Genomic DNA, 4,858 nt, shown 5'->3' with positions numbered 1-4,858 from the left:
GATGTATGACTGGTAGGTCATGGGGATTGAATACTGGTGAATAGTGGTGCCTGTGTGGGCCATGTGTTGCGGATGCTGGAGTAGTGCCTGTGTGGGCCACGTTATATCCTATGTGGATAATTGTAGTAACCCGAAAAAAAAAAATATAATAATAATAATAATAATAAAATAATAAAATAAAATTAATTAATTAAATTAATAAATAAAATAAACAGTATGATAAGGAACAAATATATATATATATATATATATATATATATATACTTGTGTGTGTGTGTGTGTATATATATATATATATAAAAAAAAAAAGGTATGAAAGCTTCTTTACTTTACTTTAGGTTTATTATATATATATATTATTAAATTAGCAAGCTTCTTTAAGAAGCTTTGGAAGGAAATCCAATTTTTGGATTTGTTGGCCGTGTCTCTCTTCTCTCTCACTTTCTCTCTCTCTCTCTCCTACAACTCTCTCTCTCTCTTCGATTTCGGGTTAGTTTTACGCCGGATCGACAAACCGAAACCACCACGACGCTCCTGGCGAAATTCTCTACAAGTTTGCCGGAACGGATCGTCAGGAAAACGAAATTGGATTTCATCCCAAATCCAAGGTAAGGCTTTATATTCAATATTTGGATTTTTGACAGTTGAAGAAAGTGATATACGCGTAAAAATACTGAACTTTAATACTGGAAATTTTCAGTTCCAGGGTGTTGATTGGGAACGTGGGAAATCATCCCTAAGTTGAGGTAAGACTTTTTAAAGTCGAATTTGACTTAGTGGAAGTTATAGAAAATGTTGTACGTACGAAAATACTGAACTTTAATTCTGCGAGTTTTCATTTTCAGGGTGTTGAGTTGAGAACCTTGTGGGTACGGGGGAGATTTTCTTAGGGGCTTTTCAGGAATCAGGTAAGGGGATAAACTAAGCTAGTTTTGTTTAAGAAAATGCATGTATACATATATGTAGCATCTGGTTTTAGGAAAAATAAATATATTTATATATATGATTTATATTTGGAAAACACTGTTTAAATGATGATATGTTGAATACGAGGAAAATTTGTTTAGTGTGGCATGAGTATAAAAATGTTTTGTACTGTTTTTTTTTGGAATGGGGATGATATGGATTTCTATGATGGAAAACCGGCGTACGGGCCGGGATATTTTTTATATGTATATGTGATTTGCGGGCGTATGGGCCGTGCTATGTGGATGAGATTTGCCAGCGTATGGGCTGTGCTATGTGATTTGCCAGCATACGGGCTGTACTATGTGATTGCCGGCGTATGGGCCGTGCTATGTGGATTGCCAGCGTACGGGCTGTGCTATGTGATTTGCCGGCGTACGGGCCGTGCTATATTAAAATGTGTAATACCGGCGTACGGGCCGATGATTTTTATGATACACGTATATATGTGAAATGATATGATTGATGCGAAAATAAATGATATGAGATATTTATGTATCACGATTTTAGTATATGTATATGATATCAGAACCTGGTTGGCTTGGTCTAGGCTAGCACTTGCACGGTACCGTTGTTATGTGTCCATGGTCTTCGTGATCATGATATCTGTGTTAACGCCGCTGTACGGAGTGGTGTGAGATTGGATGGTCGATGTGGTTATTTTCAAGAAGTGTGCTGTTATCGCCCCTGGTGTACGGACCAGTCTGGGTAGACTCATCGGACCTACAGACTACTGTTTGACTTGGCAGTGGTCGGCCAACTATTGTCAAGTCCCGCCTTCGGGCCACACAACCCAGTCATGTGGGGGTAATACATGACAACAGCCAGCTAACCTACCAGGATTGTTTTATGTTATTATTAGTGTATGTGATGAGATGTATATAATTTTGTACTTTCTGCTGCGTAGGCTTCTGCTGTATGTTTTGTTATATCCCTGGTGCCCACGGGTCCAGGTGGATTGTGACCTGCTGAGCTGGAATGTATGATGTGATGATAATTTATTTATATAAAAAAAATAATATGCGAAAAAGGAGCGGGTCGTTACAGTTGGTATCAGAGCCTAGGTTGCTAGGTTCTGTAGACTTTAGAGTGCAGCAGGAATAATACCAGAGTTTAGGAAATGATTTGAGGTTTTGTTCTACAGTCTAGAAGCAGGACTTCCGTGGTAGTTTCTGTGTTTTTCCTGGGGTGACGATTTCAGGAAAACCATAGTAAGCTATTGTCGGGTTGTGTTCCTAGAATGTAGGACTGGGGATTAACAATGAGTTAGAAATGTTGAGATGAGTGGTGAGGTTAGGTGGGTAAATTATGAGGATAAGATTACTGAATTGCAACTGCTATTTTCCAGGATGGATCCAGAAGGAAATAGTGCCCATGCGAGTGGCAGTGATGGAGCAGGACTATCAGGTGCAGCTGGGACCGACTCTGATGCGGTATTACGTAGCGTGGCTCAGCAGGTTATGGCTGAGATTGCTAGGAGCTCGAGGGAGCAGAGTGGTCCATCTACAGGCCATGGGTGCACTATAGAGAAATTTACGAAGATGAATCCTCCGGCGTTCTCAGGTGGAGTTGATCCTGTAGCCGCTGAGAACTGGATGCAGGAGATTGAGAAAATCTTGGCTGTGCTGCAATGTACTGAGGAACAGAGGGTCCTCTTTGCCACCTATAAATTGACAGGAGAGGCTGAGAGGTGGTGGACTGCGGTGAGACTATTAGAGCAGCAAAGGGTGACTCCAATAGCTATGACATGGGACCGGTTTAAAGATTTGTTCTTTGACAGATATTTTCCAGCTACTGTGAGGGAGGCTAAGGTAGAAGAGTTCCTGAGTCTAAAGCAGGGACAGCTATCCGTTCAGCAATATGCAGCACGTTTTATCGAGCTCTCTCGATTCGCCCCATACATTGTTCCTGATGAGGTGAAGAAGGCGAGGCAGTTTGAGAGAGGCTTGAGGCGGAGTATATTTAGGCAGGTGGTGGTGCTGCGGATCCAGGACTTCGCTGAGTTGGTCGACAGGGCGTCCTTGGCAGAGATTGGTGAGCGTCTTGATGCGGATGAGCAGGGACAGAGGAAGAGATCTGCATCTACGAGCTACCAGCAGGGTCACAGGCCGGGTCAGTGGAGGAGAGGTAATCATGGTAGAGGGCGGAGACAGGAGAATGAGGACGTGAGGTGCAGACAGGGCAGGGTCCTCCAGTTTGTCAGACTTGTGGTAGGAGGCACTGGGGAGAGTGTCGAGCTGGTGGTGTAGTGTGCTACCGCTGCGGTAGATCGGGACATATAGTGCGAGATTGTCCTACCCCGCCAGATGCAGCTCCGGTGTGCTATCGCTGCGGTAGATCGGGGCACATGGTACGAGACTGCCCTACTCCACCAGATGCAGTTCCAGCTCCTAGACCATACCGGGGAGGTTATCAAGCACCACGGGGGGGGCCAGCAGAGGAATACGGCTCCAGCCAGGGTGTTTACTCTGACACCGGGTGAGGCTGAGGCATCAGGTGACGTGGTGACAGGTATGGTTATTATGCTTTCTTTTAAAGTTATTGCATTATTTGATTCAGGAGCTACACACTCGTTTGTGTCCTTGGGGTGTATTAAATTATGTGAGGCTGAAACACAATCATTAGATGTTGAACTGTTGGTATCTACACCGACTGGGTCGGTAGTGAGGTGTGGTAGGGTACTCCGCGATTGCCCAGTAGAGATTCAGGGGAAAACATTGTCTGCTGATTTGATAGTGTTAGACATGCATGGGTTTGACGTTATATTTGGTATGGATTGGCTAGCAGCTAATTTTGCCAGCATAGATTGTCGTGCACGAGAGGTGATATTTAGACCCCCGGGGGAAGCAAAATTCAAGTTTGTAGGGTCACATGTACAATCCCCGCCTCAGCTAGTTTCAGCTATTCAGGCCAGGAGACTACTGCTGAGTGGTTGTCAGGGGTTTGTGGCGGTTGTGAAAGAGATGTCAGAGAATGAGTCAAAACTTGCTAGCACGCTTGTAGTGAAGGAGTTTGTGGATGTTTTTCCAGATGAGTTACCTGGCTTGCCACCCGACCGTGAGGTGGATTTCTCTATTGATCTACCTCCCGGTACAGCGCCGATTTCTAAAGTACCTTATCGAATGGCGCCAGTGGAGTTAGCAGAATTGAAGAATCAGTTGCAAGATCTGCTAGATAAGGGCTTCATACGGCCCAGTGTATCTCCGTGGGGAGCTCCAGTTTTATTTGTGAAAAAGAAAGACGGGACTATGAGGATGTGTATAGACTATAGGGAGATAAATAAAGTGACAATCAAGAATAAGTATCCTCTACCCCGTATCGATGATTTGTTTGACCAGCTCCAGGGTACACGGGTGTATTCGAAGATTGACCTCAGATCTGGCTACCATCAGGTGAAGGTGAAAGCAGAAGACGTCTCAAAGACGGCCTTCAGGACTAGGTATGGGCATTACGAGTTTCTAGTGATGCCGTTTGGTTTGACGAATGCTCCTGCGGTATTTATGGACTTGATGAATAGAGTCTTCCACCAATACCTAGACCAGTTTGTTGTTGTTTTTATTGATGATGTACTGGTCTATTCTAGGACCTATGAGGAGCATGAGATGCACTTGAGGCAGGTTTTGCAGACACTTCGGGAAAAGAAGTTGTACGCCAAGTTCAGTAAATGTGAATTTTGGCTGGAGAAGGTCTTGTTCTTGGGGCATGTTGTATCTGGAGGCGGTATTTCTGTGGATCCTAGCAAGATTGAGGCTATAGTGAATTGGGCTAGACCGAGAAATGTCCAGGAGATCAGGAGTTCCTTGGGGCTAGCAGGCTATTACCGTCGTTTTGTTGAGGGATTCTCAACTTTGTCAGGGCCCTTGACACGACTAACGAGAAAGAATGTTAGATT

At 44.1% G+C, this 4,858-nt stretch overlaps 1 long non-coding RNA gene across 1 annotated transcript; it reads left to right on the top strand.

The window, feature by feature from the left end:
• Window positions 1-492: 492 nt before the first annotated feature.
• On the top strand, window positions 493-902 carry LOC131162299 (uncharacterized). The gene is made up of 3 exons (XR_009138736.1): window positions 493-608; window positions 701-746; window positions 846-902. It is a non-coding gene; the product is annotated as an uncharacterized LOC131162299 (long non-coding RNA).
• The last annotated feature ends 3,956 nt before the right edge of the window (window positions 903-4,858 follow it).

This window comes from Malania oleifera, chromosome 1 (assembly GCF_029873635.1).
Source record: "Malania oleifera isolate guangnan ecotype guangnan chromosome 1, ASM2987363v1, whole genome shotgun sequence".
NCBI classification, from domain to species: Eukaryota; Viridiplantae; Streptophyta; class Magnoliopsida; order Santalales; family Ximeniaceae; genus Malania; species Malania oleifera.
This window is presented reverse-complemented; position numbering and strand designations above follow the sequence as displayed.